Source organism: Acipenser ruthenus, chromosome 44 (genome assembly GCF_902713425.1).
Source record: "Acipenser ruthenus chromosome 44, fAciRut3.2 maternal haplotype, whole genome shotgun sequence".
In the NCBI taxonomy this organism is placed as follows: Eukaryota; Metazoa; Chordata; class Actinopteri; order Acipenseriformes; family Acipenseridae; genus Acipenser; species Acipenser ruthenus.
Genome location: NC_081232.1, coordinates 5,733,213 through 5,753,512, shown reverse-complemented (window position 1 = coordinate 5,753,512; position 20,300 = coordinate 5,733,213). Strand labels below are relative to the sequence as shown.

General features: G+C 43.5%; 86 non-coding genes and 3 pseudogenes across 86 annotated transcripts; all 89 read right to left on the bottom strand.

The window, feature by feature from the left end:
* Positions 1–44: 44 nt before the first annotated feature.
* LOC131720022 (5S ribosomal RNA) lies at positions 45–163 on the bottom strand. Its single transcript, XR_009318922.1, has one exon. It is a non-coding gene; the product is annotated as a 5S ribosomal RNA (ribosomal RNA).
* Positions 164–277: 114 nt separating this feature from the next.
* On the bottom strand, positions 278–396 carry LOC131720021 (5S ribosomal RNA). The gene has a single exon (XR_009318921.1). It is a non-coding gene; the product is annotated as a 5S ribosomal RNA (ribosomal RNA).
* A 114-nt stretch (positions 397–510) lies between these two features.
* On the bottom strand, positions 511–629 carry LOC131720020 (5S ribosomal RNA). The gene has a single exon (XR_009318920.1). It is a non-coding gene; the product is annotated as a 5S ribosomal RNA (ribosomal RNA).
* A 114-nt stretch (positions 630–743) lies between these two features.
* On the bottom strand, positions 744–862 carry LOC131712744 (5S ribosomal RNA). The gene has a single exon (XR_009314633.1). It is a non-coding gene; the product is annotated as a 5S ribosomal RNA (ribosomal RNA).
* A 100-nt stretch (positions 863–962) lies between these two features.
* Positions 963–1,081, bottom strand: LOC131710360 (5S ribosomal RNA). Its single transcript, XR_009312232.1, has one exon. It is a non-coding gene; the product is annotated as a 5S ribosomal RNA (ribosomal RNA).
* A 100-nt stretch (positions 1,082–1,181) lies between these two features.
* Positions 1,182–1,300, bottom strand: LOC131720019 (5S ribosomal RNA). The gene has a single exon (XR_009318919.1). It is a non-coding gene; the product is annotated as a 5S ribosomal RNA (ribosomal RNA).
* Positions 1,301–1,414: 114 nt separating this feature from the next.
* LOC131714050 (5S ribosomal RNA) lies at positions 1,415–1,533 on the bottom strand (annotated as a pseudogene).
* A 114-nt stretch (positions 1,534–1,647) lies between these two features.
* LOC131720018 (5S ribosomal RNA) lies at positions 1,648–1,766 on the bottom strand. Its single transcript, XR_009318918.1, has one exon. It is a non-coding gene; the product is annotated as a 5S ribosomal RNA (ribosomal RNA).
* A 114-nt stretch (positions 1,767–1,880) lies between these two features.
* On the bottom strand, positions 1,881–1,999 carry LOC131720017 (5S ribosomal RNA). Its single transcript, XR_009318917.1, has one exon. It is a non-coding gene; the product is annotated as a 5S ribosomal RNA (ribosomal RNA).
* A 114-nt stretch (positions 2,000–2,113) lies between these two features.
* LOC131710990 (5S ribosomal RNA) lies at positions 2,114–2,232 on the bottom strand. Its single transcript, XR_009312872.1, has one exon. It is a non-coding gene; the product is annotated as a 5S ribosomal RNA (ribosomal RNA).
* A 114-nt stretch (positions 2,233–2,346) lies between these two features.
* On the bottom strand, positions 2,347–2,465 carry LOC131720016 (5S ribosomal RNA). The gene has a single exon (XR_009318916.1). It is a non-coding gene; the product is annotated as a 5S ribosomal RNA (ribosomal RNA).
* Positions 2,466–2,565: 100 nt separating this feature from the next.
* LOC131720015 (5S ribosomal RNA) lies at positions 2,566–2,684 on the bottom strand. The gene has a single exon (XR_009318915.1). It is a non-coding gene; the product is annotated as a 5S ribosomal RNA (ribosomal RNA).
* Positions 2,685–2,798: 114 nt separating this feature from the next.
* Positions 2,799–2,917, bottom strand: LOC131720014 (5S ribosomal RNA). Its single transcript, XR_009318913.1, has one exon. It is a non-coding gene; the product is annotated as a 5S ribosomal RNA (ribosomal RNA).
* A 100-nt stretch (positions 2,918–3,017) lies between these two features.
* LOC131710747 (5S ribosomal RNA) lies at positions 3,018–3,136 on the bottom strand. Its single transcript, XR_009312629.1, has one exon. It is a non-coding gene; the product is annotated as a 5S ribosomal RNA (ribosomal RNA).
* A 114-nt stretch (positions 3,137–3,250) lies between these two features.
* On the bottom strand, positions 3,251–3,369 carry LOC131720013 (5S ribosomal RNA). Its single transcript, XR_009318912.1, has one exon. It is a non-coding gene; the product is annotated as a 5S ribosomal RNA (ribosomal RNA).
* Positions 3,370–3,469: 100 nt separating this feature from the next.
* Positions 3,470–3,588, bottom strand: LOC131720012 (5S ribosomal RNA). Its single transcript, XR_009318911.1, has one exon. It is a non-coding gene; the product is annotated as a 5S ribosomal RNA (ribosomal RNA).
* A 114-nt stretch (positions 3,589–3,702) lies between these two features.
* Positions 3,703–3,821, bottom strand: LOC131711636 (5S ribosomal RNA). The gene has a single exon (XR_009313522.1). It is a non-coding gene; the product is annotated as a 5S ribosomal RNA (ribosomal RNA).
* Positions 3,822–3,935: 114 nt separating this feature from the next.
* On the bottom strand, positions 3,936–4,054 carry LOC131720011 (5S ribosomal RNA). Its single transcript, XR_009318910.1, has one exon. It is a non-coding gene; the product is annotated as a 5S ribosomal RNA (ribosomal RNA).
* A 100-nt stretch (positions 4,055–4,154) lies between these two features.
* Positions 4,155–4,273, bottom strand: LOC131713509 (5S ribosomal RNA; annotated as a pseudogene).
* A 114-nt stretch (positions 4,274–4,387) lies between these two features.
* Positions 4,388–4,506, bottom strand: LOC131720010 (5S ribosomal RNA). Its single transcript, XR_009318909.1, has one exon. It is a non-coding gene; the product is annotated as a 5S ribosomal RNA (ribosomal RNA).
* Positions 4,507–4,620: 114 nt separating this feature from the next.
* Positions 4,621–4,739, bottom strand: LOC131720009 (5S ribosomal RNA). Its single transcript, XR_009318908.1, has one exon. It is a non-coding gene; the product is annotated as a 5S ribosomal RNA (ribosomal RNA).
* A 100-nt stretch (positions 4,740–4,839) lies between these two features.
* Positions 4,840–4,958, bottom strand: LOC131720008 (5S ribosomal RNA). Its single transcript, XR_009318907.1, has one exon. It is a non-coding gene; the product is annotated as a 5S ribosomal RNA (ribosomal RNA).
* Positions 4,959–5,058: 100 nt separating this feature from the next.
* Positions 5,059–5,177, bottom strand: LOC131720007 (5S ribosomal RNA). Its single transcript, XR_009318906.1, has one exon. It is a non-coding gene; the product is annotated as a 5S ribosomal RNA (ribosomal RNA).
* A 114-nt stretch (positions 5,178–5,291) lies between these two features.
* On the bottom strand, positions 5,292–5,410 carry LOC131720006 (5S ribosomal RNA). Its single transcript, XR_009318905.1, has one exon. It is a non-coding gene; the product is annotated as a 5S ribosomal RNA (ribosomal RNA).
* A 114-nt stretch (positions 5,411–5,524) lies between these two features.
* On the bottom strand, positions 5,525–5,643 carry LOC131720005 (5S ribosomal RNA). The gene has a single exon (XR_009318904.1). It is a non-coding gene; the product is annotated as a 5S ribosomal RNA (ribosomal RNA).
* Positions 5,644–5,757: 114 nt separating this feature from the next.
* LOC131720004 (5S ribosomal RNA) lies at positions 5,758–5,876 on the bottom strand. The gene has a single exon (XR_009318902.1). It is a non-coding gene; the product is annotated as a 5S ribosomal RNA (ribosomal RNA).
* A 114-nt stretch (positions 5,877–5,990) lies between these two features.
* Positions 5,991–6,109, bottom strand: LOC131720003 (5S ribosomal RNA). The gene has a single exon (XR_009318901.1). It is a non-coding gene; the product is annotated as a 5S ribosomal RNA (ribosomal RNA).
* Positions 6,110–6,209: 100 nt separating this feature from the next.
* LOC131720002 (5S ribosomal RNA) lies at positions 6,210–6,328 on the bottom strand. Its single transcript, XR_009318900.1, has one exon. It is a non-coding gene; the product is annotated as a 5S ribosomal RNA (ribosomal RNA).
* A 100-nt stretch (positions 6,329–6,428) lies between these two features.
* LOC131720001 (5S ribosomal RNA) lies at positions 6,429–6,547 on the bottom strand. Its single transcript, XR_009318898.1, has one exon. It is a non-coding gene; the product is annotated as a 5S ribosomal RNA (ribosomal RNA).
* A 100-nt stretch (positions 6,548–6,647) lies between these two features.
* On the bottom strand, positions 6,648–6,766 carry LOC131720000 (5S ribosomal RNA). Its single transcript, XR_009318897.1, has one exon. It is a non-coding gene; the product is annotated as a 5S ribosomal RNA (ribosomal RNA).
* A 114-nt stretch (positions 6,767–6,880) lies between these two features.
* Positions 6,881–6,999, bottom strand: LOC131720784 (5S ribosomal RNA). Its single transcript, XR_009319681.1, has one exon. It is a non-coding gene; the product is annotated as a 5S ribosomal RNA (ribosomal RNA).
* Positions 7,000–7,099: 100 nt separating this feature from the next.
* LOC131719998 (5S ribosomal RNA) lies at positions 7,100–7,218 on the bottom strand. The gene has a single exon (XR_009318895.1). It is a non-coding gene; the product is annotated as a 5S ribosomal RNA (ribosomal RNA).
* A 114-nt stretch (positions 7,219–7,332) lies between these two features.
* LOC131719997 (5S ribosomal RNA) lies at positions 7,333–7,451 on the bottom strand. Its single transcript, XR_009318894.1, has one exon. It is a non-coding gene; the product is annotated as a 5S ribosomal RNA (ribosomal RNA).
* A 114-nt stretch (positions 7,452–7,565) lies between these two features.
* LOC131712487 (5S ribosomal RNA) lies at positions 7,566–7,684 on the bottom strand. Its single transcript, XR_009314378.1, has one exon. It is a non-coding gene; the product is annotated as a 5S ribosomal RNA (ribosomal RNA).
* Positions 7,685–7,798: 114 nt separating this feature from the next.
* Positions 7,799–7,917, bottom strand: LOC131719995 (5S ribosomal RNA). Its single transcript, XR_009318893.1, has one exon. It is a non-coding gene; the product is annotated as a 5S ribosomal RNA (ribosomal RNA).
* A 114-nt stretch (positions 7,918–8,031) lies between these two features.
* On the bottom strand, positions 8,032–8,150 carry LOC131709872 (5S ribosomal RNA). Its single transcript, XR_009311736.1, has one exon. It is a non-coding gene; the product is annotated as a 5S ribosomal RNA (ribosomal RNA).
* A 114-nt stretch (positions 8,151–8,264) lies between these two features.
* LOC131719994 (5S ribosomal RNA) lies at positions 8,265–8,383 on the bottom strand. The gene has a single exon (XR_009318892.1). It is a non-coding gene; the product is annotated as a 5S ribosomal RNA (ribosomal RNA).
* Positions 8,384–8,497: 114 nt separating this feature from the next.
* On the bottom strand, positions 8,498–8,616 carry LOC131719993 (5S ribosomal RNA). The gene has a single exon (XR_009318891.1). It is a non-coding gene; the product is annotated as a 5S ribosomal RNA (ribosomal RNA).
* Positions 8,617–8,730: 114 nt separating this feature from the next.
* Positions 8,731–8,849, bottom strand: LOC131719992 (5S ribosomal RNA). Its single transcript, XR_009318890.1, has one exon. It is a non-coding gene; the product is annotated as a 5S ribosomal RNA (ribosomal RNA).
* A 100-nt stretch (positions 8,850–8,949) lies between these two features.
* Positions 8,950–9,068, bottom strand: LOC131719991 (5S ribosomal RNA). The gene has a single exon (XR_009318889.1). It is a non-coding gene; the product is annotated as a 5S ribosomal RNA (ribosomal RNA).
* Positions 9,069–9,182: 114 nt separating this feature from the next.
* Positions 9,183–9,301, bottom strand: LOC131719990 (5S ribosomal RNA). Its single transcript, XR_009318888.1, has one exon. It is a non-coding gene; the product is annotated as a 5S ribosomal RNA (ribosomal RNA).
* Positions 9,302–9,415: 114 nt separating this feature from the next.
* LOC131719989 (5S ribosomal RNA) lies at positions 9,416–9,534 on the bottom strand. Its single transcript, XR_009318887.1, has one exon. It is a non-coding gene; the product is annotated as a 5S ribosomal RNA (ribosomal RNA).
* Positions 9,535–9,648: 114 nt separating this feature from the next.
* Positions 9,649–9,767, bottom strand: LOC131712196 (5S ribosomal RNA). The gene has a single exon (XR_009314089.1). It is a non-coding gene; the product is annotated as a 5S ribosomal RNA (ribosomal RNA).
* Positions 9,768–9,881: 114 nt separating this feature from the next.
* On the bottom strand, positions 9,882–10,000 carry LOC131719988 (5S ribosomal RNA). The gene has a single exon (XR_009318886.1). It is a non-coding gene; the product is annotated as a 5S ribosomal RNA (ribosomal RNA).
* Positions 10,001–10,114: 114 nt separating this feature from the next.
* Positions 10,115–10,233, bottom strand: LOC131719987 (5S ribosomal RNA). The gene has a single exon (XR_009318885.1). It is a non-coding gene; the product is annotated as a 5S ribosomal RNA (ribosomal RNA).
* A 100-nt stretch (positions 10,234–10,333) lies between these two features.
* Positions 10,334–10,452, bottom strand: LOC131719986 (5S ribosomal RNA). The gene has a single exon (XR_009318884.1). It is a non-coding gene; the product is annotated as a 5S ribosomal RNA (ribosomal RNA).
* Positions 10,453–10,566: 114 nt separating this feature from the next.
* LOC131719985 (5S ribosomal RNA) lies at positions 10,567–10,685 on the bottom strand. Its single transcript, XR_009318883.1, has one exon. It is a non-coding gene; the product is annotated as a 5S ribosomal RNA (ribosomal RNA).
* A 100-nt stretch (positions 10,686–10,785) lies between these two features.
* On the bottom strand, positions 10,786–10,904 carry LOC131719984 (5S ribosomal RNA). The gene has a single exon (XR_009318882.1). It is a non-coding gene; the product is annotated as a 5S ribosomal RNA (ribosomal RNA).
* Positions 10,905–11,004: 100 nt separating this feature from the next.
* On the bottom strand, positions 11,005–11,123 carry LOC131719983 (5S ribosomal RNA). The gene has a single exon (XR_009318881.1). It is a non-coding gene; the product is annotated as a 5S ribosomal RNA (ribosomal RNA).
* Positions 11,124–11,223: 100 nt separating this feature from the next.
* LOC131719981 (5S ribosomal RNA) lies at positions 11,224–11,342 on the bottom strand. Its single transcript, XR_009318879.1, has one exon. It is a non-coding gene; the product is annotated as a 5S ribosomal RNA (ribosomal RNA).
* Positions 11,343–11,456: 114 nt separating this feature from the next.
* LOC131719980 (5S ribosomal RNA) lies at positions 11,457–11,575 on the bottom strand. Its single transcript, XR_009318878.1, has one exon. It is a non-coding gene; the product is annotated as a 5S ribosomal RNA (ribosomal RNA).
* Positions 11,576–11,689: 114 nt separating this feature from the next.
* LOC131711873 (5S ribosomal RNA) lies at positions 11,690–11,808 on the bottom strand. The gene has a single exon (XR_009313762.1). It is a non-coding gene; the product is annotated as a 5S ribosomal RNA (ribosomal RNA).
* Positions 11,809–11,922: 114 nt separating this feature from the next.
* On the bottom strand, positions 11,923–12,041 carry LOC131719979 (5S ribosomal RNA). The gene has a single exon (XR_009318877.1). It is a non-coding gene; the product is annotated as a 5S ribosomal RNA (ribosomal RNA).
* Positions 12,042–12,155: 114 nt separating this feature from the next.
* LOC131719978 (5S ribosomal RNA) lies at positions 12,156–12,274 on the bottom strand. The gene has a single exon (XR_009318876.1). It is a non-coding gene; the product is annotated as a 5S ribosomal RNA (ribosomal RNA).
* Positions 12,275–12,388: 114 nt separating this feature from the next.
* Positions 12,389–12,507, bottom strand: LOC131719977 (5S ribosomal RNA). Its single transcript, XR_009318875.1, has one exon. It is a non-coding gene; the product is annotated as a 5S ribosomal RNA (ribosomal RNA).
* A 114-nt stretch (positions 12,508–12,621) lies between these two features.
* Positions 12,622–12,740, bottom strand: LOC131711720 (5S ribosomal RNA). Its single transcript, XR_009313608.1, has one exon. It is a non-coding gene; the product is annotated as a 5S ribosomal RNA (ribosomal RNA).
* Positions 12,741–12,854: 114 nt separating this feature from the next.
* Positions 12,855–12,973, bottom strand: LOC131719976 (5S ribosomal RNA). Its single transcript, XR_009318874.1, has one exon. It is a non-coding gene; the product is annotated as a 5S ribosomal RNA (ribosomal RNA).
* Positions 12,974–13,073: 100 nt separating this feature from the next.
* LOC131712224 (5S ribosomal RNA) lies at positions 13,074–13,192 on the bottom strand. Its single transcript, XR_009314117.1, has one exon. It is a non-coding gene; the product is annotated as a 5S ribosomal RNA (ribosomal RNA).
* Positions 13,193–13,306: 114 nt separating this feature from the next.
* On the bottom strand, positions 13,307–13,425 carry LOC131719975 (5S ribosomal RNA). The gene has a single exon (XR_009318873.1). It is a non-coding gene; the product is annotated as a 5S ribosomal RNA (ribosomal RNA).
* A 100-nt stretch (positions 13,426–13,525) lies between these two features.
* LOC131719974 (5S ribosomal RNA) lies at positions 13,526–13,644 on the bottom strand. Its single transcript, XR_009318872.1, has one exon. It is a non-coding gene; the product is annotated as a 5S ribosomal RNA (ribosomal RNA).
* Positions 13,645–13,744: 100 nt separating this feature from the next.
* Positions 13,745–13,863, bottom strand: LOC131719973 (5S ribosomal RNA). The gene has a single exon (XR_009318871.1). It is a non-coding gene; the product is annotated as a 5S ribosomal RNA (ribosomal RNA).
* Positions 13,864–13,977: 114 nt separating this feature from the next.
* LOC131719972 (5S ribosomal RNA) lies at positions 13,978–14,096 on the bottom strand. The gene has a single exon (XR_009318870.1). It is a non-coding gene; the product is annotated as a 5S ribosomal RNA (ribosomal RNA).
* A 114-nt stretch (positions 14,097–14,210) lies between these two features.
* On the bottom strand, positions 14,211–14,329 carry LOC131719970 (5S ribosomal RNA). Its single transcript, XR_009318868.1, has one exon. It is a non-coding gene; the product is annotated as a 5S ribosomal RNA (ribosomal RNA).
* A 114-nt stretch (positions 14,330–14,443) lies between these two features.
* On the bottom strand, positions 14,444–14,562 carry LOC131710269 (5S ribosomal RNA). The gene has a single exon (XR_009312141.1). It is a non-coding gene; the product is annotated as a 5S ribosomal RNA (ribosomal RNA).
* Positions 14,563–14,662: 100 nt separating this feature from the next.
* On the bottom strand, positions 14,663–14,781 carry LOC131719969 (5S ribosomal RNA). Its single transcript, XR_009318867.1, has one exon. It is a non-coding gene; the product is annotated as a 5S ribosomal RNA (ribosomal RNA).
* Positions 14,782–14,895: 114 nt separating this feature from the next.
* Positions 14,896–15,014, bottom strand: LOC131719968 (5S ribosomal RNA). Its single transcript, XR_009318866.1, has one exon. It is a non-coding gene; the product is annotated as a 5S ribosomal RNA (ribosomal RNA).
* A 100-nt stretch (positions 15,015–15,114) lies between these two features.
* On the bottom strand, positions 15,115–15,233 carry LOC131719967 (5S ribosomal RNA). The gene has a single exon (XR_009318865.1). It is a non-coding gene; the product is annotated as a 5S ribosomal RNA (ribosomal RNA).
* Positions 15,234–15,347: 114 nt separating this feature from the next.
* On the bottom strand, positions 15,348–15,466 carry LOC131719966 (5S ribosomal RNA). Its single transcript, XR_009318864.1, has one exon. It is a non-coding gene; the product is annotated as a 5S ribosomal RNA (ribosomal RNA).
* Positions 15,467–15,566: 100 nt separating this feature from the next.
* On the bottom strand, positions 15,567–15,685 carry LOC131719965 (5S ribosomal RNA). Its single transcript, XR_009318863.1, has one exon. It is a non-coding gene; the product is annotated as a 5S ribosomal RNA (ribosomal RNA).
* A 100-nt stretch (positions 15,686–15,785) lies between these two features.
* Positions 15,786–15,904, bottom strand: LOC131719964 (5S ribosomal RNA). The gene has a single exon (XR_009318862.1). It is a non-coding gene; the product is annotated as a 5S ribosomal RNA (ribosomal RNA).
* A 100-nt stretch (positions 15,905–16,004) lies between these two features.
* Positions 16,005–16,123, bottom strand: LOC131712314 (5S ribosomal RNA). Its single transcript, XR_009314209.1, has one exon. It is a non-coding gene; the product is annotated as a 5S ribosomal RNA (ribosomal RNA).
* A 100-nt stretch (positions 16,124–16,223) lies between these two features.
* Positions 16,224–16,342, bottom strand: LOC131719963 (5S ribosomal RNA). The gene has a single exon (XR_009318861.1). It is a non-coding gene; the product is annotated as a 5S ribosomal RNA (ribosomal RNA).
* Positions 16,343–16,456: 114 nt separating this feature from the next.
* LOC131719962 (5S ribosomal RNA) lies at positions 16,457–16,575 on the bottom strand. The gene has a single exon (XR_009318860.1). It is a non-coding gene; the product is annotated as a 5S ribosomal RNA (ribosomal RNA).
* A 114-nt stretch (positions 16,576–16,689) lies between these two features.
* Positions 16,690–16,808, bottom strand: LOC131719961 (5S ribosomal RNA). The gene has a single exon (XR_009318859.1). It is a non-coding gene; the product is annotated as a 5S ribosomal RNA (ribosomal RNA).
* Positions 16,809–16,922: 114 nt separating this feature from the next.
* On the bottom strand, positions 16,923–17,041 carry LOC131719959 (5S ribosomal RNA). The gene has a single exon (XR_009318857.1). It is a non-coding gene; the product is annotated as a 5S ribosomal RNA (ribosomal RNA).
* Positions 17,042–17,155: 114 nt separating this feature from the next.
* On the bottom strand, positions 17,156–17,274 carry LOC131709950 (5S ribosomal RNA). The gene has a single exon (XR_009311814.1). It is a non-coding gene; the product is annotated as a 5S ribosomal RNA (ribosomal RNA).
* Positions 17,275–17,388: 114 nt separating this feature from the next.
* On the bottom strand, positions 17,389–17,507 carry LOC131719958 (5S ribosomal RNA). The gene has a single exon (XR_009318856.1). It is a non-coding gene; the product is annotated as a 5S ribosomal RNA (ribosomal RNA).
* Positions 17,508–17,621: 114 nt separating this feature from the next.
* Positions 17,622–17,740, bottom strand: LOC131710106 (5S ribosomal RNA). Its single transcript, XR_009311975.1, has one exon. It is a non-coding gene; the product is annotated as a 5S ribosomal RNA (ribosomal RNA).
* Positions 17,741–17,840: 100 nt separating this feature from the next.
* LOC131713292 (5S ribosomal RNA) lies at positions 17,841–17,959 on the bottom strand (annotated as a pseudogene).
* Positions 17,960–18,059: 100 nt separating this feature from the next.
* On the bottom strand, positions 18,060–18,178 carry LOC131719957 (5S ribosomal RNA). Its single transcript, XR_009318855.1, has one exon. It is a non-coding gene; the product is annotated as a 5S ribosomal RNA (ribosomal RNA).
* A 100-nt stretch (positions 18,179–18,278) lies between these two features.
* Positions 18,279–18,397, bottom strand: LOC131719956 (5S ribosomal RNA). Its single transcript, XR_009318854.1, has one exon. It is a non-coding gene; the product is annotated as a 5S ribosomal RNA (ribosomal RNA).
* A 100-nt stretch (positions 18,398–18,497) lies between these two features.
* Positions 18,498–18,616, bottom strand: LOC131712313 (5S ribosomal RNA). The gene has a single exon (XR_009314208.1). It is a non-coding gene; the product is annotated as a 5S ribosomal RNA (ribosomal RNA).
* Positions 18,617–18,716: 100 nt separating this feature from the next.
* LOC131719955 (5S ribosomal RNA) lies at positions 18,717–18,835 on the bottom strand. Its single transcript, XR_009318853.1, has one exon. It is a non-coding gene; the product is annotated as a 5S ribosomal RNA (ribosomal RNA).
* A 114-nt stretch (positions 18,836–18,949) lies between these two features.
* LOC131719954 (5S ribosomal RNA) lies at positions 18,950–19,068 on the bottom strand. Its single transcript, XR_009318852.1, has one exon. It is a non-coding gene; the product is annotated as a 5S ribosomal RNA (ribosomal RNA).
* A 114-nt stretch (positions 19,069–19,182) lies between these two features.
* LOC131719953 (5S ribosomal RNA) lies at positions 19,183–19,301 on the bottom strand. Its single transcript, XR_009318851.1, has one exon. It is a non-coding gene; the product is annotated as a 5S ribosomal RNA (ribosomal RNA).
* A 114-nt stretch (positions 19,302–19,415) lies between these two features.
* Positions 19,416–19,534, bottom strand: LOC131719952 (5S ribosomal RNA). Its single transcript, XR_009318850.1, has one exon. It is a non-coding gene; the product is annotated as a 5S ribosomal RNA (ribosomal RNA).
* Positions 19,535–19,648: 114 nt separating this feature from the next.
* Positions 19,649–19,767, bottom strand: LOC131709948 (5S ribosomal RNA). Its single transcript, XR_009311812.1, has one exon. It is a non-coding gene; the product is annotated as a 5S ribosomal RNA (ribosomal RNA).
* Positions 19,768–19,881: 114 nt separating this feature from the next.
* On the bottom strand, positions 19,882–20,000 carry LOC131719951 (5S ribosomal RNA). Its single transcript, XR_009318849.1, has one exon. It is a non-coding gene; the product is annotated as a 5S ribosomal RNA (ribosomal RNA).
* A 114-nt stretch (positions 20,001–20,114) lies between these two features.
* Positions 20,115–20,233, bottom strand: LOC131710105 (5S ribosomal RNA). Its single transcript, XR_009311974.1, has one exon. It is a non-coding gene; the product is annotated as a 5S ribosomal RNA (ribosomal RNA).
* Between the last annotated feature and the right edge of the window lie 67 nt (positions 20,234–20,300).

Below are 20,300 nucleotides of genomic sequence, written 5' to 3'. Positions count from 1 at the left end.
AAAATTTCCTTTTGTCCTCCACACATTTCAATTGTAAAATGTAATGCCTGCAGCACTTGATATTCCCAGGTGGTCTCCCATCCAAGTACTAACCAAGCCCAACATTGCTTAGCTTCTGAGATCAGACGAGATCAGGCTTATTCAAGGTGGTGTGGCCGCAGGCGATTGCATTTCTGCTTTCATGACTTTTATGTTTAGTGAGCTGGGGGTGATTCCTCCAAAATTTCCTTTTGTCCTCCACACATTTCAATTGTAAAATGTAATTACAAAAATGTAATGCCTGCAGCACTTGATATTCCCAGGTGGTCTCCCATCCAAGTACTAACCAAGCCCAACATTGCTTAGCTTCTGAGATCAGACGAGATCAGGCTTATTCAAGGTGGTGTGGCCGCAGGCGATTGCATTTCTGCTTTCATGACTTTTATGTTTAGTGAGCTGGGGGTGATTCCTCCAAAATTTCCTTTTGTCCTCCACACATTTCAATTGTAAAATGTAATTACAAAAATGTAATGCCTGCAGCACTTGATATTCCCAGGTGGTCTCCCATCCAAGTACTAACCAAGCCCAACATTGCTTAGCTTCTGAGATCAGACGAGATCAGGCTTATTCAAGGTGGTGTGGCCGCAGGCGATTGCATTTCTGCTTTCATGACTTTTATGTTTAGTGAGCTGGGGGTGATTCCTCCAAAATTTCCTTTTGTCCTCCACACATTTCAATTGTAAAATGTAATTACAAAAATGTAATGCCTGCAGCACTTGATATTCCACGGTGGTCTCCCATCCAAGTACTAACCAAGCCCAACATTGCTTAGCTTCTGAGATCAGACGAGATCAGGCTTATTCAAGGTGGTGTGGCCGCAGGCGATTGCATTTCTGCTTTCATGACTTTTATGTTTAGTGAGCTGGGGGTGATTCCTCCAAAATTTCCTTTTGTCCTCCACACATTTCAATTGTAAAATGTAATGCCTGCAGCACTTGATATTCCCAGGTGGTCTCCCATCCAAGTACTAACCAAGCCCAACATTGCTTAGCTTCCGAGATCAGACGAGATCAGGCTTATTCAAGGTGGTGTGGCCGCAGGCGATTGCATTTCTGCTTTCATGACTTTTATGTTTAGTGAGCTGGGGGTGATTCCTCCAAAATTTCCTTTTGTCCTCCACACATTTCAATTGTAAAATGTAATGCCTGCAGCACTTGATATTCCCAGGTGGTCTCCCATCCAAGTACTAACCAAGCCCAACATTGCTTAGCTTCTGAGATCAGACGAGATCAGGCTTATTCAAGGTGGTGTGGCCGCAGGCGATTGCATTTCTGCTTTCATGACTTTTATGTTTAGTGAGCTGGGGGTGATTCCTCCAAAATTTCCTTTTGTCCTCCACACATTTCAATTGTAAAATGTAATTACAAAAATGTAATGCCTGCAGCACTTGATATTCCCAGGTGGTCTCCCATCCAAGTCATAACCAAGCCCAACATTGCTTAGCTTCTGAGATCAGACGAGATCAGGCTTATTCAAGGTGGTGTGGCCGCAGGCGATTGCATTTCTGCTTTCATGACTTTTATGTTTAGTGAGCTGGGGGTGATTCCTCCAAAATTTCCTTTTGTCCTCCACACATTTCAATTCTAAAATGTAATTACAAAAATGTAATGCCTGCAGCACTTGATATTCCCAGGTGGTCTCCCATCCAAGTACTAACCAAGCCCAACATTGCTTAGCTTCTGAGATCAGACGAGATCAGGCTTATTCAAGGTGGTGTGGCCGCAGGCGATTGCATTTCTGCTTTCATGACTTTTATGTTTAGTGAGCTGGGGGTGATTCCTCCAAAATTTCCTTTTGTCCTCCACACATTTCAATTGTAAAATGTAATTACAAAAATGTAATGCCTGCAGCACTTGATATTCCCAGGTGGTCTCCCATCCAAGTACTAACCAAGCCCAACATTGCTTAGCTTCTGAGATCAGACGAGATCAGGCTTATTCAAGGTGGTGTGGCCGCAGGCGATTGCATTTCTGCTTTCATGACTTTTATGTTTAGTGAGCTGGGGGTGATTCCTCCAAAATTACCTTTTGTCCTCCACACATTTCAATTGTAAAATGTAATTACAAAAATGTAATGCCTGCAGCACTTGATATTCCCAGGTGGTCTTCCATCCAAGTACTAACCAAGCCCAACATTGCTTAGCTTCTGAGATCAGACGAGATCAGGCTTATTCAAGGTGGTGTGGCCGCAGGCGATTGCATTTCTGCTTTCATGACTTTTATGTTTAGTGAGCTGGGGGTGATTCCTCCAAAATTTCCTTTTGTCCTCCACACATTTCAATTGTAAAATGTAATTACAAAAATGTAATGCCTGCAGCACTTGATATTCCCAGGTGGTCTCCCATCCAAGTACTAACCAAGCCCAACATTGCTTAGCTTCTGAGATCAGACGAGATCAGGCTTATTCAAGGTGGTGTGGCCGCAGGCGATTGCATTTCTGCTTTCATGACTTTTATGTTTAGTGAGCTGGGGGTGATTCCTCCAAAATTTCCTTTTGTCCTCCACACATTTCAATTGTAAAATGTAATGCCTGCAGCACTTGATATTCCCAGGTGGTCTCCCATCCAAGTACTAACCAAGCCCAACATTGCTTAGCTTCTGAGATCAGACGAGATCAGGCTTATTCAAGGTGGTGTGGCCGCAGGCGATTGCATTTCTGCTTTCATGACTTTTATGTTTAGTGAGCTGGGGGTGATTCCTCCAAAATTTCCTTTTGTCCTCCACACATTTCAATTGTAAAATGTAATTACTAAAATGTAATGCCTGCAGCACTTGATATTCCCAGGTGGTCTCCCATCCAAGTACTAACCAAGCCCAACATTGCTTAGCTTCTGAGATCAGACGAGATCAGGCTTATTCAAGGTGGTGTGGCCGCAGGCGATTGCATTTCTGCTTTCATGACTTTTATGTTTAGTGAGCTGGGGGTGATTCCTCCAAAATTTCCTTTTGTCCTCCACACATTTCAATTGTAAATTGTAATGCCTGCAGTACTTGATATTCCCAGGTGGTCTCCCATCCAAGTACTAACCAAGCCCAACATTGCTTAGCTTCTGAGATCAGACGAGATCAGGCTTATTCAAGGTGGTGTGGCCGCAGGCGATTGCATTTCTGCTTTCATGACTTTTATGTTTAGTGAGCTGGGGGTGATTCCTCCAAAATTTCCTTTTGTCCTCCACACATTTCAATTGTAAAATGTAATTACAAAAATGTAATGCCTGCAGCACTTGATATTCCCAGGTGGTCTCCCATCCAAGTACTAACCAAGCCCAACATTGCTTAGCTTCTGAGATCAGACGAGATCAGGCTTATTCAAGGTGGTGTGGCCGCAGGCGATTGCATTGCTGCTTTCATGACTTTTATGTTTAGTGAGCTGGGGGTGATTCCTCCAAAATTTCCTTTTGTCCTCCACACATTTCAATTGTAAAATGTAATGCCTGCAGCACTTGATATTCCCAGGTGGTCTCCCATCCAAGTACTAACCAAGCCCAACATTGCTTAGCTTCTGAGATCAGACGAGATCAGGCTTATTCAAGGTGGTGTGGCCGCAGGCGATTGCATTGCTGCTTTCATGACTTTTATGTTTAGTGAGCTGGGGGTGATTCCTCCAAAATTTCCTTTTGTCCTCCACACATTTCAATTGTAAAATGTAATTACAAAAATGTAATGCCTGCAGCACTTGATATTCCCAGGTGGTCTCCCATCCAAGTACTAACCAAGCCCAACATTGCTTAGCTTCTGAGATCAGGCGAGATCAGGCTTATTCAAGGTGGTGTGGCCGCAGGCGATTGCATTTCTGCTTTCATGACTTTTATGTTTAGTGAGCTGGGGGTGATTCCTCCAAAATTTCCTTTTGTCCTCCACACATTTCAATTGTAAAATGTAATTACAAAAATGTAATGCCTGCAGCACTTGATATTCCCAGGTGGTCTCCCATCCAAGTACTAACCAAGCCCAACATTGCTTAGCTTCTGAGATCAGACGAGATCAGGCTTATTCAAGGTGGTGTGGCCGCAGGCGATTGCATTTCTGCTTTCATGACTTTTATGTTTAGTGAGCTGGGGGTGATTCCTCCAAAATTTCCTTTTGTCCTCCACACATTTCAATTGTAAATTGTAATGCCTGCAGTACTTGATATTCCCAGGTGGTCTCCCATCCAAGTACTAACCAAGCACAACATTGCTTAGCTTCTGAGATCAGACGAGATCAGGCTTATTCAAGGTGGTGTGGCCGCAGGCGATTGCATTTCTGCTTTCATGACTTTTATGTTTAGTGAGCTGGGGGTGATTCCTCCAAAATTTCCTTTTGTCCTCCACACATTTCAATTGTAAAATGTAATTACAAAAATGTAATGCCTGCAGCACTTGATATTCCCAGGTGGTCTCCCATCCAAGTACTAACCAAGCCCAACATTGCTTAGCTTCTGAGATCAGACGAGATCAGGCTTATTCAAGGTGGTGTGGCCGCAGGCGACTGCTTTTCTGCTTTCATGACTTTTATGTTTAGTGAGCTGGGGGTGATTCCTCCAAAATTTCCTTTTGTCCTCCACACATTTCAATTGTAAAATGTAATTACAAAAATGTAATGCCTGCAGCACTTGATATTCCCAGGTGGTCTCCCATCCAAGTACTAACCAAGCCCAACATTGCTTAGCTTCTGAGATCAGACGAGATCAGGCTTATTCAAGGTGGTGTGGCCGCAGGCGATTGCATTTCTGCTTTCATGACTTTTATGTTTAGTGAGCTGGGGGTGATTCCTCCAAAATTTCCTTTTGTCCTCCACACATTTCAATTGTAAAATGTAATGCCTGCAGCACTTGATATTCCCAGGTGGTCTCCCATCCAAGTACTAACCAAGCCCAACATTGCTTAGCTTCTGAGATCAGACGAGATCAGGCTTATTCAAGGTGGTGTGGCCGCAGGCGATTGCATTTCTGCTTTCATGACTTTTATGTTTAGTGAGCTGGGGGTGATTCCTCCAAAATTTCCTTTTGTCCTCCACACATTTCAATTGTAAAATGTAATGCCTGCAGCACTTGATATTCCCAGGTGGTCTCCCATCCAAGTACTAACCAAGCCCAACATTGCTTAGCTTCTGAGATCAGACGAGATCAGGCTTATTCAAGGTGGTGTGGCCGCAGGCGATTGCATTTCTGCTTTCATGACTTTTATGTTTAGTGAGCTGGGGGTGATTCCTCCAAAATTTCCTTTTGTCCTCCACACATTTCAATTGTAAAATGTAATTACAAAAATGTAATGCCTGCAGCACTTGATATTCCCAGGTGGTCTCCCATCCAAGTACTAACCAAGCCCAACATTGCTTAGCTTCTGAGATCAGACGAGATCAGGCTTATTCAAGGTGGTGTGGCCGCAGGCGATTGCATTTCTGCTTTCATGACTTTTATGTTTAGTGAGCTGGGGGTGATTCCTCCAAAATTTCCTTTTGTCCTCCACACATTTCAATTGTAAAATGTAATTACTAAAATGTAATGCCTGCAGCACTTGATATTCCCAGGTGGTCTCCCATCCAAGTACTAACCAAGCCCAACATTGCTTAGCTTCTGAGATCAGACGAGATCAGGCTTATTCAAGGTGGTGTGGCCGCAGGCGATTGCATTTCTGCTTTCATGACTTTTATGTTTAGTGAGCTGGGGGTGATTCCTCCAAAATTTCCTTTTGTCCTCCACACATTTCAATTGTAAAATGTAATTACAAAAATGTAATGCCTGCAGCACTTGATATTCCCAGGTGGTCTCCCATCCAAGTACTAACCAAGCCCAACATTGCTTAGCTTCTGAGATCAGACGAGATCAGGCTTATTCAAGGTGGTGTGGCCGCAGGCGATTGCATTTCTGCTTTCATGACTTTTATGTTTAGTGAGCTGGGGGTGATTCCTCCAAAATTTCCTTTTGTCCTCCACACATTTCAATTGTAAAATGTAATTACTAAAATGTAATGCCTGCAGCACTTGATATTCCCAGGTGGTCTCCCATCCAAGTACTAACCAAGCCCAACATTGCTTAGCTTCTGAGATCAGACGAGATCAGGCTTATTCAAGGTGGTGTGGCCGCAGGCGATTGCATTTCTGCTTTCATGACTTTTATGTTTAGTGAGCTGGGGGTGATTCCTCCAAAATTTCCTTTTGTCCTCCACACATTTCAATTGTAAAATGTAATGCCTGCAGCACTTGATATTCCCAGGTGGTCTCCCATCCAAGTACTAACCAAGCCCAACATTGCTTAGCTTCTGAGATCAGACGAGATCAGGCTTATTCAAGGTGGTGTGGCCGCAGGCGATTGCATTTCTGCTTTCATGACTTTTATGTTTAGTGAGCTGGGGGTGATTCCTCCAAAATTTCCTTTTGTCCTCCACACATTTCAATTGTAAAATGTAATGCCTGCAGCACTTGATATTCCCAGGTGGTCTCCCATCCAAGTACTAACCAAGCCCAACATTGCTTAGCTTCTGAGATCAGACGAGATCAGGCTTATTCAAGGTGGTGTGGCCGCAGGCGATTGCATTTCTGCTTTCATGACTTTTATGTTTAGTGAGCTGGGGGTGATTCCTCCAAAATTTCCTTTTGTCCTCCACACATTTCAATTGTAAAATGTAATGCCTGCAGCACTTGATATTCCCAGGTGGTCTCCCATCCAAGTACTAACCAAGCCCAACATTGCTTAGCTTCTGAGATCAGACGAGATCAGGCTTATTCAAGGTGGTGTGGCCGCAGGCGATTGCATTTCTGCTTTCATGACTTTTATGTTTAGTGAGCTGGGGGTGATTCCTCCAAAATTTCCTTTTGTCCTCCACACATTTCAATTGTAAAATGTAATTACAAAAATGTAATGCCTGCAGCACTTGATATTCCCACGTGGTCTCCCATCCAAGTACTAACCAAGCCCAACATTGCTTAGCTTCTGAGATCAGACGAGATCAGGCTTATTCAAGGTGGTGTGGCCGCAGGCGATTGCATTTCTGCTTTCATGACTTTTATGTTTAGTGAGCTGGGGGTGATTCCTCCAAAATTTCCTTTTGTCCTCCACACATTTCAATTGTAAAATGTAATGCCTGCAGCACTTGATATTCCCAGGTGGTCTCCCATCCAAGTACTAACCAAGCCCAACATTGCTTAGCTTCTGAGATCAGACGAGATCAGGCTTATTCAAGGTGGTGTGGCCGCAGGCGATTGCATTTCTGCTTTCATGACTTTTATGTTTAGTGAGCTGGGGGTGATTCCTCCAAAATTTCCTTTTGTCCTCCACACATTTCAATTGTAAAATGTAATTACAAAAATGTAATGCCTGCAGCACTTGATATTCCCAGGTGGTCTCCCATCCAAGTACTAACCAAGCCCAACATTGCTTAGCTTCTGAGATCAGACGAGATCAGGCTTATTCAAGGTGGTGTGGCCGCAGGCGATTGCATTTCTGCTTTCATGACTTTTATGTTTAGTGAGCTGGGGGTGATTCCTCCAAAATTTCCTTTTGTCCTCCACACATTTCAATTGTAAAATGTAATTACAAAAATGTAATGCCTGCAGCACTTGATATTCCCAGGTGGTCTCCCATCCAAGTACTAACCAAGCCCAACATTGCTTAGCTTCTGAGATCAGACGAGATCAGGCTTATTCAAGGTGGTGTGGCCGTAGGCGATTGCATTTCTGCTTTCATGACTTTTATGTTTAGTGAGCTGGGGGTGATTCCTCCAAAATTTCCTTTTGTCCTCCACACATTTCAATTGTAAAATGTAATTACAAAAATGTAATGCCTGCAGCACTTGATATTCCCAGGTGGTCTCCCATCCAAGTACTAACCAAGCCCAACATTGCTTAGCTTCTGAGATCAGACGAGATCAGGCTTATTCAAGGTGGTGTGGCCGCAGGCGATTGCATTTCTGCTTTCATGACTTTTATGTTTAGTGAGCTGGGGGTGATTTCTCCAAAATTTCCTTTTGTCCTCCACACATTTCAATTGTAAAATGTAATTACAAAAATGTAATGCCTGCAGCACTTGATATTCCCAGGTGGTCTCCCATCCAAGTACTAACCAAGCCCAACATTGCTTAGCTTCTGAGATCAAACGAGATCAGGCTTATTCAAGGTGGTGTGGCCGCAGGCGATTGCATTTCTGCTTTCATGACTTTTATGTTTAGTGAGCTGGGGGTGATTCCTCCAAAATTTCCTTTTGTCCTCCACACATTTCAATTGTAAAATGTAATTACAAAAATGTAATGCCTGCAGCACTTGATATTCCCAGGTGGTCTCCCATCCAAGTACTAACCAAGCCCAACATTGCTTAGCTTCTGAGATCAGACGAGATCAGGCTTATTCAAGGTGGTGTGGCCGCAGGCGATTGCATTTCTGCTTTCATGACTTTTATGTTTAGTGAGCTGGGGGTGATTCCTCCAAAATTTCCTTTTGTCCTCCACACATTTCAATTGTAAAATGTAATTACAAAAATGTAATGCCTGCAGCACTTGATATTCCCAGGTGGTCTCCCATCCAAGTACTAACCAAGCCCAACATTGCTTAGCTTCTGAGATCAGACGAGATCAGGCTTATTCAAGGTGGTGTGGCCGCAGGCGATTGCATTTCTGCTTTCATGACTTTTATGTTTAGTGAGCTGGGGGTGATTCCTCCAAAATTTCCTTTTGTCCTCCACACATTTCAATTGTAAAATGTAATTACAAAAATGTAATGCCTGCAGCACTTGATATTCCCAGGTGGTCTCCCATCCAAGTACTAACCAAGCCCAACATTGCTTAGCTTCTGAGATCAGACGAGATCAGGCTTATTCAAGGTGGTGTGGCCGCAGGCGATTGCATTTCTGCTTTCATGACTTTTATGTTTAGTGAGCTGGGGGTGATTCCTCCAAAATTTCCTTTTGTCCTCCACACATTTCAATTGTAAAATGTAATGCCTGCAGCACTTGATATTCCCAGGTGGTCTCCCATCCAAGTACTAACCAAGCCCAACATTGCTTAGCTTCTGAGATCAGACGAGATCAGGCTTATTCAAGGTGGTGTGGCCGCAGGCGATTGCATTTCTGCTTTCATGACTTTTATGTTTAGTGAGCTGGGGGTGATTCCTCCAAAATTTCCTTTTGTCCTCCACACATTTCAATTGTAAAATGTAATTACAAAAATGTAATGCCTGCAGCACTTGATATTCCCAGGTGGTCTCCCATCCAAGTACTAACCAAGCCCAACATTGCTTAGCTTCTGAGATCAGACGAGATCAGGCTTATTCAAGGTGGTGTGGCCGCAGGCGATTGCATTTCTGCTTTCATGACTTTTATGTTTAGTGAGCTGGGGGTGATTCCTCCAAAATTTCCTTTTGTCCTCCACACATTTCAATTGTAAAATGTAATTACAAAAATGTAATGCCTGCAGCACTTGATATTCCCAGGTGGTCTCCCATCCAAGTACTAACCAAGCCCAACATTGCTTAGCTTCTGAGATCAGACGAGATCAGGCTTATTCAAGGTGGTGTGGCCGCAGGCGATTGCATTTCTGCTTTCATGACTTTTATGTTTAGTGAGCTGGGGGTGATTCCTCCAAAATTTCCTTTTGTCCTCCACACATTTCAATTGTAAAATGTAATTACAAAAATGTAATGCCTGCAGCACTTGATATTCCCAGGTGGTCTCCCATCCAAGTACTAACCAAGGCCAACATTGCTTAGCTTCTGAGATCAGACGAGATCAGGCTTATTCAAGGTGGTGTGGCCGCAGGCGATTGCATTTCTGCTTTCATGACTTTTATGTTTAGTGAGCTGGGGGTGATTCCTCCAAAATTTCCTTTTGTCCTCCACACATTTCAATTGTAAAATGTAATTACAAAAATGTAATGCCTGCAGCACTTGATATTCCCAGGTGGTCTCCCATCCAAGTACTAACCAAGCCCAACATTGCTTAGCTTCTGAGATCAGACGAGATCAGGCTTATTCAAGGTGGTGTGGCCGCAGGCGATTGCATTTCTGCTTTCATGACTTTTATGTTTAGTGAGCTGGGGGTGATTCCTCCAAAATTTCCTTTTGTCCTCCACACATTTCAATTGTAAAATGTAATTACAAAAATGTAATGCCTGCAGCACTTGATATTCCCAGGTGGTCTCCCATCCAAGTACTAACCAAGCCCAACATTGCTTAGCTTCTGAGATCAGACGAGATCAGGCTTATTCAAGGTGGTGTGGCCGCAGGCGATTGCATTTCTGCTTTCATGACTTTTATGTTTAGTGAGCTGGGGGTGATTCCTCCAAAATTTCCTTTTGTCCTCCACACATTTCAATTGTAAAATGTAATGCCTGCAGCACTTGATATTCCCAGGTGGTCTCCCATCCAAGTACTAACCAAGCCCAACATTGCTTAGCTTCTGAGATCAGACGAGATCAGGCTTATTCAAGGTGGTGTGGCCGCAGGCGATTGCATTTCTGCTTTCATGACTTTTATGTTTAGTGAGCTGGGGGTGATTCCTCCAAAATTTCCTTTTGTCCTCCACACATTTCAATTGTAAAATGTAATTACAAAAATGTAATGCCTGCAGCACTTGATATTCCCAGGTGGTCTCCCATCCAAGTACTAACCAAGCCCAACATTGCTTAGCTTCTGAGATCAGACGAGATCAGGCTTATTCAAGGTGGTGTGGCCGCAGGCGATTGCTTTTCTGCTTTCATGACTTTTATGTTTAGTGAGCTGGGGGTGATTCTGCCAAAATTTCCTTTTGTCCTCCACACATTTCAATTGTAAAATGTAATGCCTGCAGCACTTGATATTCCCAGGTGGTCTCCCATCCAAGTACTAACCAAGCCCAACATTGCTTAGCTTCTGAGATCAGACGAGATCAGGCTTATTCAAGGTGGTGTGGCCGCAGGCGATTGCATTTCTGCTTTCATGACTTTTATGTTTAGTGAGCTGGGGGTGATTCCTCCAAAATTTCCTTTTGTCCTCCACACATTTCAATTGTAAAATGTAATGCCTGCAGCACTTGATATTCCCAGGTGGTCTCCCATCCAAGTACTAACCAAGCCCAACATTGCTTAGCTTCTGAGATCAGACGAGATCAGGCTTATTCAAGGTGGTGTGGCCGCAGGCGATTGCATTTCTGCTTTCATGACTTTTATGTTTAGTGAGCTGGGGGTGATTCCTCCAAAATTTCCTTTTGTCCTCCACACATTTCAATTGTAAAATGTAATGCCTGCAGCACTTGATATTCCCAGGTGGTCTCCCATCCAAGTACTAACCAAGCCCAACATTGCTTAGCTTCTGAGATCAGACGAGATCAGGCTTATTCAAGGTGGTGTGGCCGCAGGCGATTGCATTTCTGCTTTCATGACTTTTATGTTTAGTGAGCTGGGGGTGATTCCTCCAAAATTTCCTTTTGTCCTCCACACATTTCAATTGTAAAATGTAATTACAAAAATGTAATGCCTGCAGCACTTGATATTCCCAGGTGGTCTCCCATCCAAGTACTAACCAAGCCCAACATTGCTTAGCTTCTGAGATCAGACGAGATCAGGCTTATTCAAGGTGGTGTGGCCGCAGGCGATTGCATTTCTGCTTTCATGACTTTTATGTTTAGTGAGCTGGGGGTGATTCCTCCAAAATTTCCTTTTGTCCTCCACACATTTCAATTGTAAAATGTAATTACAAAAATGTAATGCCTGCAGCACTTGATATTCCCAGGTGGTCTCCCATCCAAGTACTAACCAAGCCCAACATTGCTTAGCTTCTGAGATCAGACAAGATCAGGCTTATTCAAGGTGGTGTGGCCGCAGGCGATTGCATTTCTGCTTTCATGACTTTTATGTTTAGTGAGCTGGGGGTGATTCCTCCAAAATTTCCTTTTGTCCTCCACACATTTCAATTGTAAAATGTAATTACAAAAATGTAATGCCTGCAGCACTTGATATTCCCAGGTGGTCTCCCATCCAAGTACTAACCAAGCCCAACATTGCTTAGCTTCTGAGATCAGACGAGATCAGGCTTATTCAAGGTGGTGTGGCCGCAGGCGATTGCATTTCTGCTTTCATGACTTTTATGTTTAGTGAGCTGGGGGTGATTCCTCCAAAATTTCCTTTTGTCCTCCACACATTTCAATTGTAAAATGTAATTACAAAAATGTAATGCCTGCAGCACTTGATATTCCCAGGTGGTCTCCCATCCAAGTACTAACCAAGCCCAACATTGCTTAGCTTCTGAGATCAGACGAGATCAGGCTTATTCAAGGTGGTGTGGCCGCAGGCGATTGCATTTCTGCTTTCATGACTTTTATGTTTAGTGAGCTGGGGGTGATTCCTCCAAAATTTCCTTTTGTCCTCCACACATTTCAATTGTAAAATGTAATTACAAAAATGTAATGCCTGCAGCACTTGATATTCCCAGGTGGTCTCCCATCCAAGTACTAACCAAGCCCAACATTGCTTAGCTTCTGAGATCAGACGAGATCAGGCTTATTCAAGGTGGTGTGGCCGCAGGCGATTGCATTTCTGCTTTCATGACTTTTATGTTTAGTGAGCTGGGGGTGATTCCTCCAAAATTTCCTTTTGTCCTCCACACATTTCAATTGTAAAATGTAATTACAAAAATGTAATGCCTGCAGCACTTGATATTCCCAGGTGGTCTCCCATCCAAGTACTAACCAAGCCCAACATTGCTTAGCTTCTGAGATCAGACGAGATCAGGCTTATTCAAGGTGGTGTGGCCGCAGGGGATTGCATTTCTGCTTTCATGACTTTTATGTTTAGTGAGCTGGGGGTGATTCCTCCAAAATTTCCTTTTGTCCTCCACACATTTCAATTGTAAAATGTAATTACAAAAATGTAATGCCTGCAGCACTTGATATTCCCAGGTGGTCTCCCATCCAAGTACTAACCAAGCCCAACATTGCTTAGCTTCTGAGATCAGACGAGATCAGGCTTATTCAAGGTGGTGTGGCCGCAGGCGATTGCATTTCTGCTTTCATGACTTTTATGTTTAGTGAGCTGGGGGTGATTCCTCCAAAATTTCCTTTTGTCCTCCACACATTTCAATTGTAAAATGTAATGCCTGCAGAACTTGATATTCCCAGGTGGTCTCCCATCCAAGTACTAACCAAGCCCAACATTGCTTAGCTTCTGAGATCAGACGAGATCAGGCTTATTCAAGGTGGTGTGGCCGCAGGCGATTGCATTTCTGCTTTCATGACTTTTATGTTTAGTGAGCTGGGGGTGATTCCTCCAAAATTTCCTTTTGTCCTCCACACATTTCAATTGTAAAATGTAATTACAAAAATGTAATGCCTGCAGCACTTGATATTCCCAGGTGGTCTCCCATCCAAGTACTAACCAAGCCCAACATTGCTTAGCTTCTGAGATCAGACGAGATCAGGCTTATTCAAGGTGGTGTGGCCGCAGGCGATTGCTTTTCTGCTTTCATGACTTTTATGTTTAGTGAGCTGGGGGTGATTCCGCCAAAATTTCCTTTTGTCCTCCACACATTTCAATTGTAAAATGTAATGCCTGCAGCACTTGATATTCCCAGGTGGTCTCCCATCCAAGTACTAACCAAGCCCAACATTGCTTAGCTTCTGAGATCAGACGAGATCAGGCTTATTCAAGGTGGTGTGGCCGCAGGCGATTGCATTTCTGCTTTCATGACTTTTATGTTTAGTGAGCTGGGGGTGATTCCTCCAAAATTTCCTTTTGTCCTCCACACATTTCAATTGTAAAATGTAATGCCTGCAGCACTTGATATTCCCAGGTGGTCTCCCATCCAAGTACTAACCAAGCCCAACATTGCTTAGCTTCTGAGATCAGACGAGATCAGGCTTATTCAAGGTGGTGTGGCCGCAGGCGATTGCATTTCTGCTTTCATGACTTTTATGTTTAGTGAGCTGGGGGTGATTCCTCCAAAATTTCCTTTTGTCCTCCACACATTTCAATTGTAAAATGTAATTACAAAAATGTAATGCCTGCAGCACTTGATATTCCCAGGTGGTCTCCCATCCAAGTACTAACCAAGCCCAACATTGCTTAGCTTCTGAGATCAGACGAGATCAGGCTTATTCAAGGTGGTGTGGCCGCAGGCGATTGCATTTCTGCTTTCATGACTTTTATGTTTAGTGAGCTGGGGGTGATTCCTCCAAAATTTCCTTTTGTCCTCCACACATTTCAATTGTAAAATGTAATTACAAAAATGTAATGCCTGCAGCACTTGATATTCCCAGGTGGTCTCCCATCCAAGTACTAACCAAGCCCAACATTGCTTAGCTTCTGAGATCAGACGAGATCAGGCTTATTCAAGGTGGTGTGGCCGCAGGCGATTGCTGTTCTGCTTTCATGACTTTTATGTTTAGTGAGCTGGGGGTGATTCCTCCAAAATTTCCTTTTGTCCTCCACACATTTCAATTGTAAAATGTAATTACAAAAATGTAATGCCTGCAGCACTTGATATTCCCAGGTGGTCTCCCATCCAAGTACTAACCAAGCCCAACATTGCTTAGCTTCTGAGATCAGACGAGATCAGGCTTATTCAAGGTGGTGTAGCCGCAGGCGATTGCATTTCTGCTTTCATGACTTTTATGTTTAGTGAGCTGGGGGTGATTCCTCCAAAATTTCCTTTTGTCCTCCACACATTTCAATTGTAAAATGTAATGCCTGCAGCACTTGATATTCCCAGGTGGTCTCCCATCCAAGTACTAACCAAGCCCAACATTGCTTAGCTTCTGAGATCAGACGAGATCAGGCTTATTCAAGGTGGTGTGGCCGCAGGCGATTGCATTTCTGCTTTCATGACTTTTATGTTTAGTGAGCTGGGGGTGATTCCTCCAAAATTTCCTTTTGTCCTCCACACATTTCAATTGTAAAATGTAATTACAAAAATGTAATGCCTGCAGCACTTGATATTCCCAGGTGGTCTCCCATCCAAGTACTAACCAAGCCCAACATTGCTTAGCTTCTGAGATCAGACGAGATCAGGCTTATTCAAGGTGGTGTGGCCGCAGGCGATTGCATTTCTGCTTTCATGACTTTTATGTTTAGTGAGCTGGGGGTGATTCCTCCAAAATTTCCTTTTGTCCTCCACACATTTCAATTGTAAAATGTAATGCCTGCAGCACTTGATATTCCCAGGTGGTCTCCCATCCAAGTACTAACCAAGCCCAACATTGCTTAGCTTCTGAGATCAGACGAGATCAGGCTTATTCAAGGTGGTGTGGCCGCAGGCGATTGCATTTCTGCTTTCATGACTTTTATGTTTAGTGAGCTGGGGGTGATTCCTCCAAAATTTCCTTTTGTCCTCCACACATTTCAATTGTAAAATGTAATTACAAAAATGTAATGCCTGCAGCACTTGATATTCCCAGGTGGTCTCCCATCCAAGTACTAACCAAGCCCAACATTGCTTAGCTTCTGAGATCAGACGAGATCAGGCTTATTCAAGGTGGTGTGGCCGCAGGCGATTGCTTTTCTGCTTTCATGACTTTTATGTTTAGTGAGCTGGGGGTGATTCCTCCAAAATTTCCTTTTGTCCTCCACACATTTCAATTGTAAAATGTAATGCCTGCAGCACTTGATATTCCCAGGTGGTCTCCCATCCAAGTACTAACCAAGCCCAACATTGCTTAGCTTCTGAGATCAGACGAGATCAGGCTTATTCAAGGTGGTGTGGCCGCAGGCGATTGCATTTCTGCTTTCATGACTTTTATGTTTAGTGAGCTGGGGGTGATTCCTCCAAAATTTCCTTTTGTCCTCCACACATTTCAATTGTAAAATGTAATGCCTGCAGCACTTGATATTCCCAGGTGGTCTCCCATCCAAGTACTAACCAAGCCCAACATTGCTTAGCTTCTGAGATCAGACGAGATCAGGCTTATTCAAGGTGGTGTGGCCGCAGGCGATTGCATTTCTGCTTTCATGACTTTTATGTTTAGTGAGCTGGGGGTGATTCCTCCAAAATTTCCTTTTGTCCTCCACACATTTCAATTGTAAAATGTAATGCCTGCAGCACTTGATATTCCCAGGTGGTCTCCCATCCAAGTACTAACCAAGCCCAACATTGCTTAGCTTCTGAGATCAGACGAGATCAGGCTTATTCAAGGTGGTGTGGCGGCAGGCGATTGCATTTCTGCTTTCATGACTTTTATGTTTAGGGAGCTGGGGGTGATTCCTCCAAAATTTCCTTTTGTCCTCCACACATTTCAATTGTAAAATGTAATGCCTGCAGCACTTGATATTCCCAGGTGGTCTCCCATCCAAGTACTAACCAAGCCCAACATTGCTTAGCTTCTGAGATCAGACGAGATCAGGCTTATTCAAGGTGGTGTGGCCGCAGGCGATTGCATCTCTGCTTTCATGACTTTTATGTTTAGTGAGCTGGGGGTGATTCCTCCAAAATTTCCTTTTGTCCTCCACACATTTCAATTGTAAAATGTAATTACAAAAATGTAATGCCTGCAGCACTTGATATTCCCAGGTGGTCTCCCATCCAAGTACTAACCAAGCCCAACATTGCTTAGCTTCTGAGATCAGACGAGATCAGGCTTATTCAAGGTGGTGTGGCCGCAGGCGATTGCATTTCTGCTTTCATGACTTTTATGTTTAGTGAGCTGGGGGTGATTCCTCCAAAATTTCCTTTTGTCCTCCACACATTTCAATTGTAAAATGTAATTACAAAAATGTAATGCCTGCAGCACTTGATATTCCCAGGTGGTCTCCCATCCAAGTACTAACCAAGCCCAACATTGCTTAGCTTCTGAGATCAGACGAGATCAGGCTTATTCAAGGTGGTGTGGCCGCAGGCGATTGCATTTCTGCTTTCATGACTTTTATGTTTAGTGAGCTGGGGGTGATTCCTCCAAAATTTCCTTTTGTCCTCCACACATTTCAATTGTAAAATGTAATTACAAAAATGTAATGCCTGCAGCACTTGATATTCCCAGGTGGTCTCCCATCCAAGTACTAACCAAGCCCAACATTGCTTAGCTTCTGAGATCAGACGAGATCAGGCTTATTCAAGGTGGTGTGGCCGCAGGCGATTGCATTTCTGCTTTCATGACTTTTATGTTTAGTGAGCTGGGGGTGATTCCTCCAAAATTTCCTTTTGTCCTCCACACATTTCAATTGTAAAATGTAATTACAAAAATGTAATGCCTGCAGCACTTGATATTCCCAGGTGGTCTCCCATCCAAGTACTTACCAAGCCCAACATTGCTTAGCTTCTGAGATCAGACGAGATCAGGCTTATTCAAGGTGGTGTGGCCGCAGGCGATTGCATTTCTGCTTTCATGACTTTTATGTTTAGTGAGCTGGGGGTGATTCCTCCAAAATTTCCTTTTGTCCTCCACACATTTCAATTGTAAAATGTAATTACAAAAATGTAATGCCTGCAGCACTTGATATTCCCAGGTGGTCTCCCATCCAAGTACTAACCAAGCCCAACATTGCTTAGCTTCTGAGATCAGACGAGATCAGGCTTATTCAAGGTGGTGTGGCCGCAGGCGATTGCTGTTCTGCTTTCATGACTTTTATGTTTAGTGAGCTGGGGGTGATTCCTCCAAAATTTCCTTTTGTCCTCCACACATTTCAATTGTAAAATGTAATTACAAAAATGTAATGCCTGCAGCACTTGATATTCCCAGGTGGTCTCCCATCCAAGTACTAACCAAGCCCAACATTGCTTAGCTTCTGAGATCAGACGAGATCAGGCTTATTCAAGGTGGTGTGGCCGCAGACGATTGCATTTCTGCTTTCATGACTTTTATGTTTAGTGAGCTGGGGGTGATTCCTCCAAAATTTCCTTTTGTCCTCCACACATTTCAATTGTAAAATGTAATGCCTGCAGAACTTAATATTCCCAGGTGGTCTCCCATCCAAGTACTAACCAAGCCCAACATTGCTTAGCTTCTGAGATCAGACGAGATCAGGCTTATTCAAGGTGGTGTGGCCGCAGGCGATTGCTTTTCTGCTTTCATGACTTTTATGTTTAGTGAGCTGGGGGTGATTCCTCCAAAATTTCCTTTTGTCCTCCACACATTTCAATTGTAAAATGTAATGCCTGCAGCACTTGATATTCCCAGGTGGTCTCCCATCCAAGTACTAACCAAGCCCAACATTGCTTAGCTTCTGAGATCAGACGAGATCAGGCTTATTCAAGGTGGTGTGGCCGCAGGCGATTGCATTTCTGCTTTCATGACTTTTATGTTTAGTGAGCTGGGGGTGATTCCTCCAAAATTTCCTTTTGTCCTCCACACATTTCAATTGTAAAATGTAATGCCTGCAGCACTTGATATTCCCAGGTGGTCTCCCATCCAAGTACTAACCAAGCCCAACATTGCTTAGCTTCTGAGATCAGACGAGATCAGGCTTATTCAAGGTGGTGTGGCCGCAGGCGATTGCATTTCTGCTTTCATGACTTTTATGTTTAGTGAGCTGGGGGTGATTCCTCCAAAATTTCCTTTTGTCCTCCACACATTTCAATTGTAAAATGTAATGCCTGCAGCACTTGATATTCCCAGGTGGTCTCCCATCCAAGTACTAACCAAGCCCAACATTGCTTAGCTTCTGAGATCAGACGAGATCAGGCTTATTCAAGGTGGTGTGGCGGCAGGCGATTGCATTTCTGCTTTCATGACTTTTATGTTTAGGGAGCTGGGGGTGATTCCTCCAAAATTTCCTTTTGTCCTCCACACATTTCAATTGTAAAATGTAATGCCTGCAGCACTTGATATTCCCAGGTGGTCTCCCATCCAAGTACTAACCAAGCCCAACATTGCTTAGCTTCTGAGATCAGACGAGATCAGGCTTATTCAAGGTGGTGTGGCCGCAGGCGATTGCATCTCTGCTTTCATGACTTTTATGTTTAGTGAGCTGGGGGTGATTCCTCCAAAATTTCCTTTTGTCCTCCACACATTTCAATTGTAAAATGTAATTACAAAAATGTAATGCCTGCAGCACTTGATATTCCCAGGTGGTCTCCCATCCAAGTACTAACCAAGCCCAACATTGCTTAGCTTCTGAGATCAGACGAGATCAGGCTTATTCAAGGTGGTGTGGCCGCAGGCGATTGCATTTCTGCTTTCATGACTTTTATGTTTAGTGAGCTGGGGGTGATTCCTCCAAAATTTCCTTTTGTCCTCCACACATTTCAATTGTAAAATGTAATTACAAAAATGTAATGCCTGCAGCACTTGATATTCCCAGGTGGTCTCCCATCCAAGTACTAACCAAGCCCAACATTGCTTAGCTTCTGAGATCAGACGAGATCAGGCTTATTCAAGGTGGTGTGGCCGCAGGCGATTGCATTTCTGCTTTCATGACTTTTATGTTTAGTGAGCTGGGGGTGATTCCTCCAAAATTTCCTTTTGTCCTCCACACATTTCAATTGTAAAATGTAATTACAAAAATGTAATGCCTGCAGCACTTGATATTCCCAGGTGGTCTCCCATCCAAGTACTAACCAAGCCCAACATTGCTTAGCTTCTGAGATCAGACGAGATCAGGCTTATTCAAGGTGGTGTGGCCGCAGGCGATTGCATTTCTGCTTTCATGACTTTTATGTTTAGTGAGCTGGGGGTGATTCCTCCAAAATTTCCTTTTGTCCTCCACACATTTCAATTGTAAAATGTAATTACAAAAATGTAATGCCTGCAGCACTTGATATTCCCAGGTGGTCTCCCATCCAAGTACTTACCAAGCCCAACATTGCTTAGCTTCTGAGATCAGACGAGATCAGGCTTATTCAAGGTGGTGTGGCCGCAGGCGATTGCATTTCTGCTTTCATGACTTTTATGTTTAGTGAGCTGGGGGTGATTCCTCCAAAATTTCCTTTTGTCCTCCACACATTTCAATTGTAAAATGTAATTACAAAAATGTAATGCCTGCAGCACTTGATATTCCCAGGTGGTCTCCCATCCAAGTACTAACCAAGCCCAACATTGCTTAGCTTCTGAGATCAGACGAGATCAGGCTTATTCAAGGTGGTGTGGCCGCAGGCGATTGCTGTTCTGCTTTCATGACTTTTATGTTTAGTGAGCTGGGGGTGATTCCTCCAAAATTTCCTTTTGTCCTCCACACATTTCAATTGTAAAATGTAATTACAAAAATGTAATGCCTGCAGCACTTGATATTCCCAGGTGGTCTCCCATCCAAGTACTAACCAAGCCCAACATTGCTTAGCTTCTGAGATCAGACGAGATCAGGCTTATTCAAGGTGGTGTGGCCGCAGACGATTGCATTTCTGCTTTCATGACTTTTATGTTTAGTGAGCTGGGGGTGATTCCTCCAAAATTTCCTT